The sequence below is a fragment of the Haemaphysalis longicornis genome, unplaced genomic scaffold (genome assembly GCF_048455015.1).
Source record: "Haemaphysalis longicornis isolate Haplotype H1 unplaced genomic scaffold, Haemaphysalis longicornis Haplotype H1 scaffold_17, whole genome shotgun sequence".
Taxonomy (NCBI): domain Eukaryota; kingdom Metazoa; phylum Arthropoda; class Arachnida; order Ixodida; family Ixodidae; genus Haemaphysalis; species Haemaphysalis longicornis.
In genome coordinates, this window is record NW_027526276.1 from 5,802,211 (window position 1) to 5,823,218 (window position 21,008).

Sequence of the window (21,008 nt, forward strand, 5' to 3'; positions counted from 1 at the left end):
ATGAGCAGGCGCAAATAACACAGATGAGGCGGCCATTCTGGCAGCATTAGGCAGGTTGGAAGACCGTATCACTACGCTTCAGGTCAAGCACGATCGCCTTGCGGCCAGAGTAAGCGCTATGGAAGTTCGCAACCGGCACGGGTCTCTCAAGAAGGAGAGGGCTGAAGAACTGAAAGAGACCATCGCAAAGAGGCGAGGTCGCATAGACGTCAGCCAAAAAGATGGCATTGAATCCCGACAGTAAGCGGCAGCGGAAACGGAAAGACAACAAGGAAGTCTCTATTGTCTATCAATGGAACTGCTAGAGTTTTAGAGCCAAAGACATGGAACTCATCTTGCACATCGGAGGACAAGACAAGCGTCGACAACCAGTCATCATAACATTACAGGAAACAAAAGTAAACCACGTTTGCCAGGATATATAACATATACGGACCCAACATAGAAGAGCACAGCAATCCTCGTATGAAACACCGTGGCGGCAACGCAACACATCACGGCACAACACGGATGTGATCACACACTCGTGGAGATACACGCAAGAGACATAGGAAGCACAAGAAACATATTTATACTGAACATCTACTGCAGATTGGGTGCTAAGCATCCATACGACTTTGATGCAATCGTGGGGGACGCGAAGCAACTAGCGAAAGACAGACCGCTCCTAGTCCTAGGTGATTTCAATGCACCACACCCGATGTGAGGTTACAAGCTCGCGTCCAAGAGGGGCAAAGCTCTTATACAGGCGATGGAGAAGCATAACCTCACACTTCTCAACGAACCCGGAGTGCCAACTCGAACCGGCAACAGCGTCACCAATGACACTACGCCAGACATAACATGGGTGTCGGGAACGCTCGAGATGGAATGGAAGTGTGACGACGTCGACCTAGGCTCCGACCACAAGATCATTAACATCGATATACACGGACCCAAATACAAAGCAGAGGTAGGAAAAGCAGGAGTCACAGATTGGGACAAGATGAGGAAACTTACCCAAGAGCGTTGCGCCACACAAGAAGTGCAGGCAGAAGCCGAACATCCCATAGAGCCATATGCGGAATGGGCCAAAAGACAACGGGAAGCACTTCGCAAATTTACACAGGAGATCATAACAACAACAGACACACCGTTCGTTGACGCCAAGCTTTCCAACATGTGGGCAGCCAGACACTCGCTGACGCGCAGGTGGAAGCGTCAACGACGGAATAGAAAGCTGGCACGACGCATTGCGCTACTAAACAAACAGATAGCAGAATATGCCGCCAAGCTATGCAGAGAAAAATGGCACAAGATGTGTGAGGGCCTTCAAGGACAATTATCTACCGGTAAAACGTGGAAGCTACTCAGACATCTAATTGACCCAACGCAAAGTAAAACAACAACGAATCGAAACTTGACGAAGGTACTAAACACGTATAAAGGCAGGGAACGTGAACTCCTGAAAGCACTTAAAAAGAAGTACTTGCAAACCGAGAAAGGAATTCACTCCCACCCGAGGAATACGAGGGACCCGAAAACGAAGAGTTAGATCGCCCATTCACTATCGCAGAGTTATGGGCGGCTATCGACAACAGCAACAAGAAAAGCGCCCCTGGCACGGACAACATTACGTATAAGCTCCTAGCTAACATGTGTGGTTAAACAGTAAACGAACTCTTACAGTATATCAATACTGCCTGGAAGACCTCGACGTTGCCGGACGAATGGAAAGAAGCTGAAGTTAGATTTATACCGAAACCTAGGAAACCCCCGTCGGTGGACAACCTTAGGCCGATATTGCTGACATCCTGCGTCGGCAAGGTAATGGAACGCATGGTCTTGCGACGACTCCAACAACATCTCGAGGCCACGAGACAAATGCCGGCCACCATGTACGGGTTTCGAAAACATCTCGGAACACAGGACATCATGATCCAGCTGCACGAGCTGGTGGTCAAACAAGCTACGAGAACCGGACCAAGGGCCATCCTAGACTTAGGTATCAAGGGAGCGTTTGATAACGTAACCCACGCCAGCGTGTTACGGAACCTTAACACAACGAGATGCGGAGGCAGGACCTTCCAGTATGTCAGAAACTTTCTAACGGGCAGAACGGCAACATTGGCGATTGGAGGAACCAAGTCGGACCCCATAAGACTGGGCGAGCGCGGTACACCCCAGGGATCGGTGATGTCACCTCTACTGTTCAATCTCGCTCTCCTGCCCTTGCCACGACTATTGGAACAGATTGAAGAAATCGACCATGCATTTTACGCTGACGATATCACGGTATGGACGAAAAGAGCAGGGTCTGAGGGGTGGATAGAAGAAACATTGCAGCAAGCAGCGAAGACGGTGCATGAGTACGCTAAGTCGTGCGGCCTGAGCTGCGCCTCCCAAACCTCCGAGCTCTTAGTAGTTCAGCCGGGTGCTAACAAGAAGAGCAGGAGTCAAATGACTGTTCAAATAGACGGAATCGAGATAAAGCCCACCCAACAATGCCGTATACTGGGGCTCATACTGAGGACCTACGGTAAAGCGGACGCAGCCCTTGCCAAGATCAGAACCACCACGGAACAGGTACTGGGTATGCTGAGACGGGTAGCCAACAGGAATCGAGGCATCAAAGACGACGCAATCCGCCTTGTCCAGGCTTTCGTCATCTCGCGAATCACCTATTCAGCACCGTACTTGCAACTAACGAAGACACAGAGGGAAGAACTAGACATACTCATAAGAAAGGCAACGAAGCAAGCCCTGGGACTTCCCATCTACACGTCCACCAAACGGCTGCATGAAATGGGAGTCCACAACACCGTGGACGAGCTTGTGGAAGCCCACCTGTCCAACCAGAGGATGCGACTCAGCTGCACCGAACACGGCAGAAGGGTCCTCCAGAAGATCGGATGGAAGATCGAGCTGATGCCAACACCGAGCCTCATACCAGAACACTGGCGAGCAAAAATCACGTCGAAGCCCCTTCCACGTAATATGACGCCGGGAGAGGACGAGGGAAGAAAGGCGCGAACAGCAGCTCTGGAGAGGAGATTCGGCGACAACCCTAACGTCTTGTACACGGACGCATCCCTACTACAGGGAAGCGACAGAGCAGCAGTGGCCGTAACGTCTCGAAACAGACTAATTACCACGGCATCTACGAGGACACGAGACCCAACAACAGCGGAAGAAGTGGCCATGGCACTAGCGCTGCTTCAACCCGGCGTCGAAGTCGTTGTCACTGACAGCAAGAAAGCCTACAGCAGATACCGGAAGGGCACGATCTCCTCCTTGGCAGCACACATTATGAATAAGAGAGAGCCACCAGAAAGGGTAGTCGAGATCGTATGGACACCCGCTCACTCCACATTAATCGGCAACACAATTGCCGACTACTACGCCCGAGAGATGGCACGCCGGGCACAAGAGGAGGCGAGTGGAGGAGAAGACTACCCGACTCCCATCACTAGCTTCAAAGCGATAACAGATGTACAGGGAGAACAGGCGCACACTGCCGGCACCCCGTTGTGCACTTACACGGAAAGAACAGACAATATTAAGAAGAATTCAAGCGGATTCGCTGGCCCACCCAAAATTACTACACACAATGTTCCCACAACAATATGAAGACACATGCCCCTTCTGTCGCCAAGAAAAAGGCACCTTGCGACACGTCATCGCAGAGTGTACGTCACTCAAAGCCCCCATCCCACAAATCCCATTCCCAACCACCACCTCCCTACCGCCTTCCACCAAAGAGCGATGGGAGATCCTAAGGTCCAGCCCCACCGCAACGACCCACGCGGCCCTAGTGGCCCGGGGCCTGGAGGTGTTGGCCGTTTATGGGCCCTGTGAATAAGGGACCACCCCGTCGGAGGCCGCCTCAACGGTGACCTCAAGGGCTCGAATAAAGTTCTAGCTATCTATCTAACCCAACAGTTTCGCGAGGTTGTAGCTCCCCGGGAGAATTCCCAAACCACGTATCCAACACATGCCTCTGACGCTCCCCTGTTGAGCCAACGGTATCATCAAGCTTCACCCAACATCATCACCCGAGGTCGTGCATGTGGCCGCAGGTACCTTACTCATCTCGGAAGCATGGGTACCTTCTACGCTCGGGTCGATTAGGCTCAGTGTCGCGCATGCGAACGCAGGGCTCACATGGATGCAAAAAACGGGTTCTGTGATTTCCAAATGTCCGTCAACACGCTCGTTTGAAGTGTTGCACGCGTGGTACCAAGGACATTTTTCACGAACGATTTTCCTTCCTAGTCTTCATGATCCACAAACTCGAATATGCGGCACGCCGAACATCGTATCGACCAAACTAAGCCTGTCGTTCTTGCGGTCTATACAGGCAGCCATGCGCGCGCTTTTGACGAGCCAAACCGCGGAAATCCTCGAGTGATTAGACCGGGTGGTCAAACACCCCCGCTACTGAATACGGGACGCCAATGCAGGTCACATAATAACAGCTTTTTTCCGCACATGAAAACCTAAAGTAGCCCCAAATAGGTGACCACTTAAGGCGCTATAAACGTTTTCAAGCGCTTTCAAGCGCTTTCAAGCTCACTATCAGCGTTCTTTTTTTTTTCCTCATTTGCAGGTGAAGTCTTGCCACCGCTTGATGGAGCTTTAACGTGGCTTTACTCCCTGGCCTAGCCTCCGCGCTGAAGACAAGGGTGCCGCTATTCGCGGGTTCCATCAAATACAAGATCTAATCAGTGTTTCCCGTTATAGAACAGTATTTCCCCCTCTGGATGAAGCTGCAGGTCGCTTCGGCGGCTAGGGCAGCGTTACAAGAGCCACACTCCTCCACTGGGTATATAATAGGGAGGAATGTCGATCGTCGCCATCTGTCACAATAACTTAGCGGAGTTTGTTGATATAGCGCGTCGTTTACGAGAGATGAACAACGATGACAAGCACGAGTGCCTTCTGCAGGCAAAACCGCGGTGCACAGGACCGTGGCAACCATCTGCCTTCGTGCTGAACACGGACCGCGCACGAACCGGCACGCACCACACCAGCTACAAGCTGTGCCCATCGTACTGTAACTGAACTTCGGCATGCAAATGCGTGAAGGAGGATGATAGTTAAGTGAAAGATTGTGCTAGGGATTGTTGTCGGCGCGTCTTTGTTTGGCGGGGACCGTAAAACTGCGGTGATTCTGTATTTTTTGCGTGACCTGTTCGCCGCGATAGCGTCGCATGCAAAAACCGCAAGGGGGCTGTAGTCGTAGATTGAAACTAGTCGTAGATTGAACTAGTCGTAGATTGAAATTGCAATTATTGTGGTGAGCGAGTGTGGAGCCCTCCTACCTAGCCTTCAAGCGCTCTTTTCCTCTGTGCTAGAACTGACTTGCCATCGCTAGCGTGGCCGACGCGAAAAGCCATGCCACGCGTAGGCGCAGCATACGCGCCGGCGGCTAAAAATAAAAATTGCGCCCACCTCCCCTCGAGGGGAACCCTCTGTAGATGCAACGCATCGTGGGGTTCACTTGGTGTTTCCGTTGGATTGATTCTGAAATCGCGTGAAACGTGTCGGGAATGATTATTATTATGTTTTATTGTCCAATCTTGGTCAATCTCTCTAAGTGGTATGCATGGGGCTTCGCTGTCGCAATGATCTTTACTCCATCATTGTTGCTGTAAGTGGGAGCTTCTTTTCTTTTATTGCAAGTGTTAATCATTGCCCCATCATGCGTTGTATCAGTAGCTTCTTGACGTAGTTTGAATGAGTCAAGCATATCAGGCGCGTTCGTTGCATTTCATTCTGAAGAAGCCGTTCGGAGCGGCTGTGTTTTTCCAATGATGCAAGCTGGAAACAGCGCATCGGCCTTTGGCCGAGGTACTTCATCGTCTGGACACGAAGAAAATACTTACAATATCGTCCTTCCCTGTGTACCGACTGGTACCGTTGTCTTGAACACCGTTTTTTTGCATGCTGATCTCAAAGGCCGCCCGTACCGTGCTCCTGACTTCAGGGATGCTCTTGCTCGAGTAATGGATCTCAAAGACGTTATTAGCATTGGTCAATACCAGATGAGCCATGTATGGATGGTAACGTGCGTCAGTGCTCTTGCGAAGCAGAAGCTTGTAGACCTCGGAAGTTTCCCCGTGACGTCCCTAAAGTGTATGGTGTTTGACCCGGATTCGCTGGAGGTCAAGGTAAAGCTACTTTGGTCACCCCGCCACATGGAAAGCCGACGAATCGTGGAAGCACTGGAACCGTACGGCACTGTCCAATCTGGAAAATGGGAGATTTGGCGTTGCCCTGGAATGGAACACATGGAAACTTCTAACCGGGATGTCTGCCTAGAGTTGAAAGAAGGTGTTTCTGTGGGCAGTATCCCGCACATGCTAGATGTCTATGGGATCCAGAGCTTGGTACTCATTCCGGGAAGACCATCGCTATGCCTTCGTTGTAGCAGGATTGGGCACGTGCGTCGGCAGTGCCGTACACCGCGGTGCTACCAATGCCAGCGCTGTGGACCTACGCTGGAAAGCTGTGTAATGACGTATGCTGATAAACTGCGTCAGGGCCAGGCGAAGACTACAGACGATGAAAATTCCGAGCACCATATGAATGCATCTCAAAGTGGTGGATGCTTCAGGAGAAGTCAGCGTCGCCCCAGGCCTACCCTTAACCAGCAGTCTCCATTTGCCAATTTGGAGACCCCACAGCATGACCCTGTACTCCGGGAACCAAAACCACCTGATGGTGGGTTTTCAGATTGCAGGAAGTGCGGGCCAGTGGGGCCTGTCTTGCTTTCAGCTGAAGATTCCAGGGACTTCGATGATGTGGACCCGTCAAAGGAGGCCGAACTGCTTGAGAGCTCCTGTGACAGCGCATCGCTTCCCTGCAGCGGAATGGCTAGGGAAGACCGTGCTACTTCCGAAAGCTTCACCAAGACTGAGGATGGCTCTTCGGAGCCTAATGGTTCGCCGTCGGCATCATGGGCTGATGCATCCCCTTTTTCTTAAGTGATGATGGACGCTGCTTCAGGGACCCTAAAGCGGCCGGCCTCTCTTTATTCAGAGGAAACCTGTTCTGGTGCAGAGAAGAAGCAGGCGCCTGACCTTGCAGCAGTTGCAGGGGGAGATCCGGGAGCTAGCAGGTGAAATTCACGGCCCACCCCCTGTAGGCAGTCTCAGCGGTCGTCAACAACTAGGGTGGCTCCTTGTTTCGGTGGGGGGAGCGAATATCTGATTCGTATGCCCAACTTAGCAGCAGTACACGTCGCCTCAGTTAATGTAAGGGGATTAGGACAGAGACGCAGACAGTATCAGCTTCTGCAGCTTTTTCAGAGAAATTCTATAACTATTGCGGCCATTCAGGAGACCGAGCTAAGTACAGATGAGGACACGCAGGAAGCTCTCCAGCCCTTTTTATTTGAATACAGTGTTTGCGTTAGCCACTCGGTTGGCCTATCAGGTGGGTGTATGCTATTGGTTAGTACAAACCTTGATGCGACTGTCCTTGCTTGCAAAGTGGATGATGTGGGGCGGTTTGTCTACTGCAACTTTGACATATCGGGAACTGAATGGCGCATTATTTGTTTGTATACCACCAACAAATTGACTGAAAGGAGGCGTTTCTTCCTCTCCTTGGCTCACTTTTTGTGCACCGAGAGAAGTGTGCTACTGCTATGTGATTTTAGTTGTGTGTGTACTCAGGAAAATCGTTCGGCAGGTAACTGGCGCTATGATTCCAGTGCCGCGGTTCTCAGTGACCTGATTAGTGAATACGGCCTAGTTGATATAGGAAGCGTTATCGGGAGCACTGTATACTTTACCCATTTCCATCGTTTTTCTTGTGCCCGTCTGGACCAAATTTATGTTTCAACGAGAACGTGCTCCATTGTGCGTGATTATGTTGTTAGGCCAATATGTTTTACTGATCATTGCATGGTCTCTGCACGGATCGGTCCACAGGGCTGGCGCGCTCCTCCCATCCCTTGAGAACTGTGGAAACTAAACAATAGTATACTCTGGGACGGAGTTTTTCAACGCACAGTAGCAGCTTGCGTGAACGATACATTCAACTTTCAAGCCTTAGTATTTTCCAAAAATTACACCTTTTTAAACAAGAAATAAAACACTTAGCTATAGAGGCGTCGGCTCGGTCATCCTTTTTGAAGCGACTTCACATGCGTGAACTCCGCAGTTCCTTGATGCAATTAAATGAGGCTGAAAGAGCTGAGGCCGGGACATTTTTTGATGAAATATGCAATGTTAAAGCTCAAATGCAGCAGCATATGACTGAAAAATATCCGGGATCCGTTGTTCGATCAAGAACGCGTAGGTTTTTGCAGGAGCCGCCAACACGACGCGCATTTGGAGATGAAAAGCAGACAGCACTAGAAAAAGTTATCGTCGAAATTGAGTATGGGGGCCAAAGCTTCTCTGGTAGCCGCAGTATACTTGCAGCATTTTGTGCTCATTATGAAAAACTGTGTATTGTATTCCTCCAGCCTTTTCCAAAGCTCAGTGACGATGAGCGGGCTCGTGTAGAAAAACCAATTACGCTTCAAGAAGTAGAAATTGCCATTTCAAACCTGCAAAACCATAAGTCACCTGGACCTGATGGCCTCACTTCGGAGTTCTACCAAAAATCTCGAGAATTCTGGCACCTGCCTTACATGAGGTATTTACAAAGGCCTATGAACTCGATGTCCTGCCTCCTACATTTTACCAAGGTTATACTGTACTAATCCCGAAAAGTGACAACGCAGAAAAGTCGAAAAGCGTGGATGGCTACAGGCCGATATCTCTGTGTAACGTGGATTACAAGATATTCGCGAAGGTGCTGGCACGCAGGTTACACATTGTAATCACAAGTCTGATAGGTTCGCACCAGACTTGCGGTATTCAGGGGCGGAGCATTCAGACCAACATCCATATTGCTCGTTCAGTACTGGAGTGCGTATCCGATGGTGCTGGGCAGGTTCCGGTCCTTCAAATTGATCTTGCCAAAGCATTTGACAGGGTTAGCCATCCTTTCCTTTTTGCAGTTCTGGAGTCAGCTGGGCTTGGGAAGCCTTGTATAAAGGCATATCTCTCTGTTACAAAAGCTGTACTACCCGGTTGATTATAAATCGCGATCTCTCAAGACCTATTCGCAATATATTGTCCGTACGTCAAGGTTGCCGTTGTCACCCCTTTTACTCGGTTTGTACCTAGAGCCCCTGTGATAAGTCTTCTCCAAAGCAGTGCCATTCATGGTTTCTCACTGGAAAACTAAGAAGTCAAAGTTTTAGCCTATGCACATGACCTTGTCTTTTTTGTACGGACAAGAAAAGTGTCTTGGAGGTAATGATGCTGACACAGCGGTTTTGCGATGTAAGTGGTGCAAGGTGAACCTTGAAAAATCAAGAGGTTTTTGGAAGGGCTGTTGGGGTACGCAGCCACGTCAATATGGAGGCATAACATGGGACACCGAAACGATACAGTACTTTGGGGTTCCTCTACATCAGATTCGGAACAGTGGACCTCATTGGTCTTCTGCGCTTACTGTAGGGAATTGTAAAATACAGGCATGGATGGGGCGGGAGCTCTCCATATTTGTGCGTGCAGAACTGTGTAATGTATTTCTTGTCTCCAAACTTGTTTATGTTCTGCAGGTCCTTAGTTTCGCACGAAAAAACGTTCAAGCATTTCACAGAGTGTTGGCTACCTTCGTATGGTGATCCAAGTGGGAGACCATGTGCCGCGATAACCTCTTCCTCCCGTTGAGGTCTGATGGTGTTGGATTGGTGCATTTGTTTGTACACCAGCTCGTTTCGCGGTTCTTTTTTATCAGAACGGCTGATCACCCGTTTTGAAAAGTTTTTATTCAGCATAAATTGAGTGCTCATTTTGCCTTTTTTATTTGCTCCAACTCATCCCGCGAATCCTGGGCCGCTTTGGGGCTTTCTGAAAGAGGTTGCTGACACTTTCAAGTTTCTTCTTGTGCGTTTTTCTCTCGAGTATTTGTACGGTCTCTCAATGAAAGAATGGACAGGTATGTTAATTGAAAGTTTATTTCCAGTGCCCATTTACCATCAACCATATCTGATATTTTTAGATGACAGTGTGTTGAAGCGCGCAAGAAAATGTGCATCCAAGCGGCTGCAAAAAAATTTTTTTTTAAGTTGCACACATCAACGTTGCCTATTAAAACTTGCCTCAATAGTAAAGGCGTATATGTGCCTTCGTCTGTTAACTGTCGCTTGTGTGACCAGCCGGAGACAATTGATCACTGCTTTGTTTTATGTCGGAATGCTGTGTTGTTTGGGGATGTTCTGCAGCGGACTCTTAAAAAGGACATAGACATCACCCGTTACAGTATACGATTCCTGCCAGTGATGAAGAACTGTTCCGTGCCATATGACGTTTTCGTGCTGATAGGATTGTTTAGCCTATGGAAGTTTCGCATGATTGACCGCCATGCCGAGGAACCTCGTGGAACTAAGTCAATTTTTCGCGAACAATGTGCGCTTGTGTACAGTGTCTATGCAGCGCAATCACAGCCGCCGGACTGGTTGCATCTTCTTGAAGCGTGTGTGTGGCTGCCTGACTTTTAAAATGTATTTGTGAATGTACCGTTATTGTAGTAAGGGTGGGACTTTAAACTATTCGGGATAGGTTCCCATGCAATAAAGAAAAAAAAAAGCTTTTGTCTCGCCGTGGAAAGACCACCGTGTACCCCGCGTTCCGCCCACAGGGTGGTGGGATCGAAACCGGGCGCCACTAACTAGTATTTTTTTATAGTGTAGGGGGGAGGGGCGGTTGTGTACGAGAGAGGTGCATTGAAGAGCAGAGAGGGTCAGCGGCGGAGAGCGTAGCTCGCGTGTCGAGCTGCGCCGAGAAGAACGGGGGAGGGGCGGACGACAACAACGCCGACGCTGCATGGACAAGGCGAGTGAATGAGATGCAGTCGCATCTAAAAAGCCGGACTAACCGCTGAGCGCTGCCAATGGCTGCGTGTGCGTCGGAGCGCAAGGGCACTGCCAAGTGTATATATATGGTCCTTAGAAATATTTTCGCAAATATTTCTTGGGACCGTAGTATATATCTTGTATTTCTCCACGTTATCAGCTCGTAGCAACCACAACGCAAAGGGGGTGCGAGAGAAGGGTGGAAGCTCCAGCCCTGATACATCTTTAGTCACTCTGTGTAGAACCCCTTTTAAGGGACTGTGCAACATTTATAACAGAAGCTTTCACTCTTTCATTCGCTATTCGAAGCTATCGCCACTACGGAGCGAAACTGCGGGATTTGCTCTTCGCAGCAGACCCGTCTCCGGGCTCAGATTTGAGTTTGGATGCTTTTCAAAGCGAAGCTTTAGTGTTCTCACTGATTGCGTGTGAAACGCAAAAACGGGTGAAGTCAAAGAAAAAAAAAACGCTTCGGGTGGGCGGAATGAAAAATGGGTCGCTTGCTTTCTGAAGTAGACGTCTATTCTGTCGCTCCATTTCGACACGGTCGAAGCGGTTTGGATTTGGAGAGAGGTGCACTGACGTGCAAAATGAAGCATGAAAATCATGCGCACGATTATGAAAGACGACGATGATCCGCCACGCGATAGCTGCCCGTTCAACCATCGTCGTCGTCGTTGTTAGACGGAGGGGCGTTGAAGGGGCCATTTGGACGAATTACAAGTTTGTTTGATTCGAAAGATTTGGTGTTTTATGGTGCCCCAGCCCTTGTCCGACACCGAACGATGCTTTGTTCACTGAGGAATTAATCAGTGTAAGTTTAAATTTTGATTCTCCAGCGAAACCGTATGTATTGTGTCGTCTGTGATGACGCAACAATGACAGATCTTCATAGAAACGTTAGGGCGCCATGCACATATTTTGCAGCGGACACCGGAACGGCTTTGTAACCGCCAGTACTCAGAGATGGCCCCATCATATCACTCAGTCCCGCTGTCCGCAGCCGCTTTGTTTGTTACGGTATTTTCCCGTGGCTTGCATTTGTTATAGATAGATAAATCGTTTCGTAAAACATTGGATATGGTCGAGAAACAGGTAAGTAAGAGAACAGGCAGTTTAAGTTTCACTTACGTGGAAGCTTCACGCACGTAGAGCTTTGAGTGCGTATGCTCAAAACGCAAAGGGTCGCCTTGAGTTTCCGGGACGTACGTGACATTTGAATTTTTACGTTGCCGCCTTTATGTAGGATCCGTACGTAGAGTTGACCAACATGGCGGCGCCGTGCCTTCCGGCTTCGCAGCGATAACAGCTTCATTGGTAATCCCTAGGTGCGATATATTGTCCTAATCTGCCGATTTTGCCATCACTTTGCCTTTTGTAACCATCACAGAAAGTTTCACTCCAAAAACAGCTTTTGTTTTTCAGATAGAAAAGCGAATTTTCAGCTGTTAAGCCACGCGGAGTAGCGTTTGTCGTGGCCAAGCTCATCAGTGGCTGCAGCAATGTTTGTGTCTGTAAGTATAGGCTTCTGGGAGTAACGCGCGGGTTTGGGCGGAGAGCGCGTGCATTATGGCAACGTTTTTAGAAAAAACTTAATTACGCATCTGCGCTCCCGGGGCGGCCATTGTGGCGGTCAAGCGAAGTAGTGGTGCTGCAGTCACGCTTTGCTTAATGCCCCTAAAATTACTAAGGTAGCGCCATTCTATGATATAACCCCCTTTCCATCTCACCCGACTTCCCTCCTGCGTGTTTCGGTATTTTAGTTTTTTGTGGCCAGCGCCGCCCGTCATCGGCCAACAGAAATGTCACATGGTAGCTCTGTTTTTTTCTTCTGCCTCCGCGGCCGGGTCGGCCAACCAACCGGAATCCGGGTTGTATTATAATCCTGTTGTTATGACATTGGAACGATTTTGTGCGTAACATTTGCTCTGTCGGTGCGGCGCAAATGGAGGCTGTAGAGAGAAAAAAATGCGACTACGTAAAAAAAATTAAGCCCAGCTAATCCAGTGACCTCACCATTCACCTACGTTTTATTTGCAATTTCTGTTATCGCTTCGTTAAATTCGTGCAAGTTACACTAGGCCCTTCAACTGCATATCAGCCCCGCAAAGGCGGTACGCACTTTCTTTCATGTATGCATAGTGCTCAAAGGACCGTTAATTACGTTTTCACGTTTGCTTTACACGTGAGGCCGTACACTTGAAGTGTGAGCACTTCCTTCATCTTAATAGTCAACGGTGCCGCGTATCCAGTCATTGCGATGTGAGCCAAAACACACCGCGCAAATATAATATTCTCAGGAGTCCTATTTTTGTCCAACAACGCGCTTTTTAAACGCATTTAGTGTAAGCGAGTTGAGCGTGCAGCCGGCACTGGCCACTCCTAGTATTCTTTCTCACAGGAACCAACATCTGCAGCACAAGCCACCTGCACGACGCCATTAGGAACATTTGTTCCAATAAAGTATCCTTTAGTGGCACCAATTATTTTTGTGATATACAGTGTTGATTTCTCTCGATACTCATCGCGAAATCGGTTCTCTTTCGAATTTTTTTCGGTTGTAGTCCTGTGTTTCTGCCATGTACAATTATGCCAGTATATATCCCACCCTAAAGCCATTGTGCCGAGGTGCCTCCAATAATAACGGCTCTAAACGACCGCACCCGAAAAAAACGCATTACATGAATAATTAACTTCCGTAATTAGTTACAGAAGCGATTTGTATATATATATATATATATATATATATATATATGTATATGTACATATATATATTGTTTGTACTTAGAGGGTCTCGATCTTTGGTTCGTATGAGAAATATGAGGCCACAAATCTAATTTGAATTTAACCGATCGATTGTTCGCAGTCTCCTCTCTCGCCTATTCTATGAATTACAAGCGTAAGTTTTTCACTAGCTTCGCACAAGAACGTACGACCACAAGTGCGGCTTAGTGTATAAGGCTGCGAAGTAGGAGAAGCATGAATTTTTCACGTCGCTGTACGTGAACCCGCACACAACAGCATGTGTGTATTCTTTTTAAAACTGGCCACAGCAGCCCATAACGACACGCAGTTGAAAGAAGCATTTCTGCAAAAACGGCAAAGCACTCTAAACGGCGTGGAATTAAAGTACGATATATGTCGGTTGTAAATTCGGGCGCTCAGTGAGCGCCGCTAATGATTCACAACCATCGTAAGAGAGGCGAACGCAAGGACGGCCGCGCGGCGCTCGAACTATGGCATTTGCGAATTAAGCAGTCAGATACTGCCGCGAACCGTGCGCAAGCCCTCTGTGCAGTGACAAACGTGACCAGTCACGCGAATGCAAGAAATGAATTACCGAAACAGGGCAGTGCGAAATGTTCCCGTTCAATCCTTTGGCATTCACGAACTGTTTAAGATGTTACAGGCATGCCGCACACGTAAACAAACACCGTGCTGTGCGTATGCGTGAGCGGCATACACCCCGCAAAAATACCTCCTTCTAGAAAAAAATGTAAAACAGAAAAATCTCACTTAGTGGGTGTTTGTAAAATAAGACTGTACAAATCCTATAAATGCCACCAAACAGCGATTAGGCGCAGAAACCAGAGCAAACCAGAGCAGAAACCTAAGCGGCCCGTAGCGTTGCGAGGGCGTCTGCTCTAAAGCAGCCAACAAATATGGCGGCACCGCCGCCGAGTTCGCGAGCGTGCGGCGCCATGGGTGAGGGCGACGAAAAAGAGTTGAGTGGTGGAGAAGGAGAGACATATAAAAAACGACTTCGTAGTTTTATTTATGAGATAGTCATGGTGAGTCATAGATTGGTTTAAAATTCAAGTTGGCACCACCTTATAAATTCTAGATAGGAGTCGAGGTGTCGAGGTGTGCGGAAGTACAGAGCCCAGCGGAGGCATCGACGACGAAAGCGGATAGGTGTTTGAAATTTAGTATTCCTGTTTTTAGAGTGACCATGTCTTAGAGGAAACAGGTGTGCTTTTGGGTAGAGGTCGACTGACTCACTCTTGAGTCCGCTTACTCAGACTCATTTGGTCTAAACTCACCCGTGAGATTTGAGTGAGCGTGAGGCTAGTGTAGCATGATGAGTTTGAGCTCGAGTGAGTTTGAGTCCGACTGAATTTGAGTACGCCTGAGATCGAGTGAGTTCTGAGTCCATTTTGAGTACTGAGTACATTTTGAGTTTGAACACATTTTGAGTTTTGAGTAAATTTTGAGTTTGAGTACATTTTGAGTACTTAGTACATTTTGTTTTTGGGTACATTTTGAGTTTGAGTTCACTTTGTGTACTGAGTACATCTTGAGCTGGAGTACATTTTGAGTTTTGGGTACACTTTGAGTTTGAGTAAACTTTCAGTTCTGAGAACATAGCAGTTTTGAGTCCATTTTGAGTTCTGAGTACATATGAGTACCCTAGGAAGCAGATATGGTTGGTGGTTGTTTCATGTGCCGCTATGTGCTCGCGACTCAGGTTAGCTGCGGGTACGGCAGCATTCGCGATGCGCATGATTATTTGGTGGGTGGGGGGGTAATTTAGTGGCTTGGCGTGTGAATAATAATCCACTGGCGAGGTCATAAAAAGGGTTGTCGCACCTTTTCGTCGTGATTGATTCTCTAAAGTGGTGAAGAGGGTGAGGGAAAGCACAAGGCGGAGCTTTCTTCCTGGTTGTTTGCCTGCTCCTGTTAATGGTTTGATTTGCTAGGGTCAACAAGGAAGAGGTACGAGCGGCGGAAGGGAAGGGTCGGAAGGGTGGAAGGGGCGGCGGCTGTTCCCTCCAGTGCTTCAAATGAGTTGTCAACTCAAATGACTGGGCGACGCCGGTTTATATAGAATAATGACGGTATTATGACATAGCTTGTGTATAAATACAAGGAGATGTCGCTAAGTCGTGTAAGGTATTAAGTTAAAGTTCCCGATTAACGGAATCACGCGAGGTAAAGTGAAAAAAAGTGCTTCGTGTGTATAGTCACCAGCCAGTCATCAGTCATACATTGGGGTAAAATTCAAAATGATGCCGCGAAGGCATGTGGGGAATCATATTCACAGTCTAAATGAGGAGAACCACATGGGAAAAATCGCGTTAGTGTTATATTATGACATAGTCATGGCTAGCTATATATTGGGTGAAAATTCAAATTCATATCACTAGGGCGTGTGGCGTAGGAATTTAGAGGTCTCGATGAGGGGAATCACATAAGAAAAATGCTGGTATGCTTCCTGATTATTGTCATATGAAACAGTCATAATAGGTCATAGAATGGGTTACAATTTGACATTATGCCAGAAGGGTGTGCGGGGCTTCAATTTGAAAGTTGCGATGAGGGAAATCACACTCGATAAAAATGCGTTATGGCTATATCATCAGATAGTAATGGTTAGTCACTGTTGAAGTCAACATTCAAATTGATGCCACTAGGATGTGTTGGGTATCAAATTAATGGTCTTGATGGGAGGAATCGCGTAGGACAAATAGAAAAATACTTACTGGTTATAGTCATGAGATAGTTAGGGCAGGTCTTATATTGGGTTAAAATTCGAAGTCACCCCGTCGGGCGTGTAGGGTATCAACTTTGCCATCTTGATGAGCAGAATCACGTAGGACATATAAGCAACGACTTCATAGTTCTAATCATGAGATAGTAATGGTGAGTCATAGATTGGTTTAAAATTCAAGTTGAGGCCACTGAAGCAAATGGGGTATCAAATTCAAGATTTCAGTTAGGGGAATCACGTGGGACATATAAATAATGCGTCCACCTGCTTACAGTCATGGGGGTCGTCGTAAGTCAGATTTGATATAAATTCCTGATGATCTTGCCAGGTTGTGTGGGGCATCAAATTAAATGTCTCTTTGAGGGGAATCGCGTGGGGCAAATATAAAAATGCTTTCTGGTAATAGTTATGAGATAGTCGTGGTGAGTTATAGATTGAGTGAAAATTTAGAGGGACGCCAATAGAACTTGTTGTGTATCAAGTTGAAGGTCTCTATTAGGGGAATCACGTGGAATAAATAAAGAAATGCGTCTTCCTTATCATCATGATAAATTTATGTATAGTAAGTGATTGGGTTAAAATTAAAAGGGGAGCCGCTAGGTCGAGCAGGGTAACAAAATATTGTCTCGGTGAAGGAAGGTGACTCGGATTGCAACCATCGGAAATCATGGCACAGAATAATGACCAGTTAAGCAAAATAGTCTTATTCAGTGCCCGATAGATATAATTGTACTCGTTACTTGTTGGCACGCCGTCTCAAAAGCGTGGTTATTTCGACACTTTAAAGCGCTCAAAAACCGTCAACAAGCCTGCGTCCCCATGAAACAGCTTAGGAACTATTGGGCTGATACGCCTCCTACGTATACTCGAAGAAGTAAGTGGGTTGGGGCAACCAGCTCATGCCTTCTATCGCACGCGCGGTAGTGCAAATTTCCCAGCATGGCCTGCTGCCGTCTGTGCGCGAACGTGTTGACATTTAATACGTGCTCCCATACTTCATTCTAAGTTGGTTGTTAAAGAAGACCATGAAATCCTGCGTGTTGTACAATCCTGCGTATTGTACAAGAAATCCCGAAAAATGGAAAGTTAATGTTTGCCGCACTAATTACGGAAAACCAATGTTAAAATTTCGCTTGCCGTCAACCATGAACGAACTGTACGAGAAACATACTCCAGATGTGATAAATAAATCATTTAGAGATTTACGCAAAATATTTCTGTAAACCGAAACAATGTGCAGGTAGCAATATCCTGAGTTCGTTTTCTGTTTTGCGTCATCTGTATCCTGCCAGTGCTTCTTATCGCGCACATTTTGTACTCGCGCACACTGTGGTTTGGTGTAATGCGCATTGTCCTAGCGTTTTCGTTTATGCTTCTTTTAATCTTACGCATATTATGTACATCAGATTATTCTTCTTTTGTCATCCTGATATTTTTTACTCTGTTATTTATATCGCTATCTTTGTGTGTATATTTGTGTCCACAAGCAGCTGCGTCTGCAAATTCAAATCCACAGTGTTTTTTTAGGGGCGAAGCTCCTTAAGTCAAGGGTCTGTTCATCCCTTGTGTCTCGTGGTACGTGACCGCCGGATGCTTTCGGAGATGTCGCAAAGTGGGCCGCGTTGCACGCGCAAGAACCGGCTGCAACCGGCACCGCAAACTCGGCACCGGGAGCGCGAGCTTGTCTGTGTTCGCCAACGGAGGCGCGAGCGCACGTGCACTGCGAGGGGGAGATCACGCAAGAGATCACGCCACGAACGCAGGCAGTCGTTCCCGGAGATCGAACGAGACGCAAGGACCTTTGCTCGTTTTCTCTCGCCTTGTTCGGGCACAAGTTCGCCCTTAATAAAAGTTATTTCTTTACCGTTGTGTCCCATCCTACGTGACAAATTGTGGTGGAGGTGCGGGGTAGTCCTCGATGGCGCGGGGTCTTTCACCAGGTCTTGGCCTGGGAGCATTGACTCCGAAAATAAAAGTTGATTTGTACAATGTACGCACACTATCTTACATCTTTCTTAATGATGTAATGGGCGAACTTTCACGGGAGAGTTACGGTTACCGATGATCTCCCCCTCTCGAGCTTCGCCCCACTTATCATCATTCATTCCGTGGATATTGCGTGATTTTTTTTGTGTGTTCCGCTTTTTATTGCATGCCTTGTAGGAGGCATGGACCCCTGTCAAAACGTTTTTGTGCTTTTTGTCTGTGCCCCTAAGCATCCTAGGATATTTGAATAAAGTGATTTGATTTGAAAAAAAAATATTTAACTGTGCAGCTCGTACACGTACTTGCCATAAAAGTAAAATATTTGCCGTCTCATAACACTATTTCCTCCTGTCAAATAAAGGCAACTTATTTGATGCGCCAAGATTTCACGGCCGTTTGCTTGCTTAAAAGTTCTTTAGAGTTTCAGCGGCAAGTGGAAACCGCGAAAAGCTATTTCGTGACACGGCCGCGCGTTTTCCGCCTCCGCGGCGCTTTTATTTCGATTTTCGATAAAATGTTTCGCATACCCGAGCTTCAGCATAGACGTAGGGATGATTTTTGTCCTCTTCCCGTGGGTGAGATAAACAGAACATACCTCCAGATAACAGAAACTTGAGATGGGGATTGAGGAAGAGAGTGAATAAACAGCGCTTCAAAGCAGCTTACAACCGTGCGTATTCTGGCAAATTTGCTTAGTTCAAGTATCTCCGATTCAGCACGGCGACCAATTCGCGCCGGCACTCAAGGGGCGCAGGAAATTTGTGCTGCGTGGATTCCGCACAGGCAAGAAAGTTCTTTTGTCGTGAAACACTTTACACGTTTGTTGCACGAGTCCTTCGCCATAATGCTGATTGTTGGTGCAACCAACAATGGCGTAATCATGCACGAACGAGTAGCTCCCGCACATTGCCACGTAAAGGCAATGACGCCCACCTGTCCCCAATTAGGAAAATAAACATCAATTGGGGCTTAAAATTCGGGCGTACTGATTGCACGGTTAAACGTAGCCTCACAGAGAACCCTTGTCGGGACAAAGTCCTTGTGGGTGGCCCGACGCCTTAGTGGGATGGAGACAGACTTTATGGGCAAATCTGACAGCTCTCCGAGGTTTAACTTGCCGTGACAGCCCTGTTTAACTTGCCGCTGCCGACGCACCGAATAAATGGCACTTACCGATTTTCGATGCCGCCGGGACGTCTTACATGCACGCGTGGCATGGAGCAACAGCGTGGGACTACGACGTCGTCTGCTCTCCCTGCAGTCACCAAGAAATGCCCGCCATGTGGTGCCCTAATCGTTAGAAAGTTGCCGACCAGCGAAATTTTATTCTATAGAAGTAATAGAAGCGGGGTAAAATGAGCGGTGGTTTGCTGTGGATGTTGACCCATCCGGACATTAAAAACTTTACCCATTTCCATTTCCATCTTTCCCCTGTGGCTGTTCACCAGCGTTTTTTTGGTGGCTATGCGGGCTGTTTGCCATAGATTGCGAGCTGCAGGGTGCCGATCAAGCCACGTTTTAAAGCTGGCCTGGTCGAATGCCGCAAGCACGATTGATGTCGCATAAGCAACAGATGAGGGTTGTTGAATCGTAAGGACCTTGGGTACTTAGTGAAGTAGGACGTTTATTGTACGTCAGAGCCGTCTCCGAACACCGGTCCAGAAACCAACGATGATGATGGTCAGTCCAGAAGAAGACGAAGTGTTCTTCAAAGTGTGTGACGCTGAGGATGATTTGGAAGTGAAATGAATGAATTTTCAAGCTTTCACTCTTTGTACCGTCACGTGTTTGATTTTAAGTGACGTCAGATAGGCAATTTTTGTGGGTGTCATTTCAAGCTTTGCTCTCCAACCACCTTCAGAGAGTGGATTGGAGCGGATATTTTTAAAGTGGAGTCGATCGTTAATATGCGGGCTCCGTCAACCTTGAAGGGTACACATGGGCGTTGCAGACGTGTACCCTCGAGAAAATCACGATGTGCCTCGTCATGTTTGGCTGAAGTTCCCTCTCTGCCGCCCCCAATTTACCCCACCATCTTGGCACACACGCCTTTTCCTGGTCAAGATTTACGCCGTGGTAGTTCCCGACACTCTCCTTCCAATCGATGCCGAAGAGGCACCGTGTTTCTGCCATTTCTACTGGGCGAGTTCCCAGCCATCCGGAATGACCCACAGGCACTGACACCAGCCCCACAGTTCTCGCCAGTGGGTTCCACCCTGTGTCTTTATACAGACTCGACGGCCGCGATACAGGATTTACGCAGGGAATCCAACAATTGCAGTATTTCACGGGACTTCCACACCCTACCAGACATGAACCTTAGCCCTCTCCGCCGGAATACGCTCACCACTCACACTGCAGCGGAAGGGCTTATCACCCTAAGAATATGCCTAGGCCGCTACCAATGCTAAGAACCCGTCCATTCGAAAACGTTCTACTACGGAAGGAGGATCCGTGTCGCGCTACACGTGCCCTCATCCCACCGCGTAGAACGGACCTCCGCCGTGGACTTGCTCGCTGGGAAGAGATTTTGCAAGCAGACTTCGCGTGGGAGTGGCGCTTTCACCTGTTGCGACCCTGGTGTGGCCATCACGCCACCATTCCCCGTTCGATCACACCTGCCCGTTT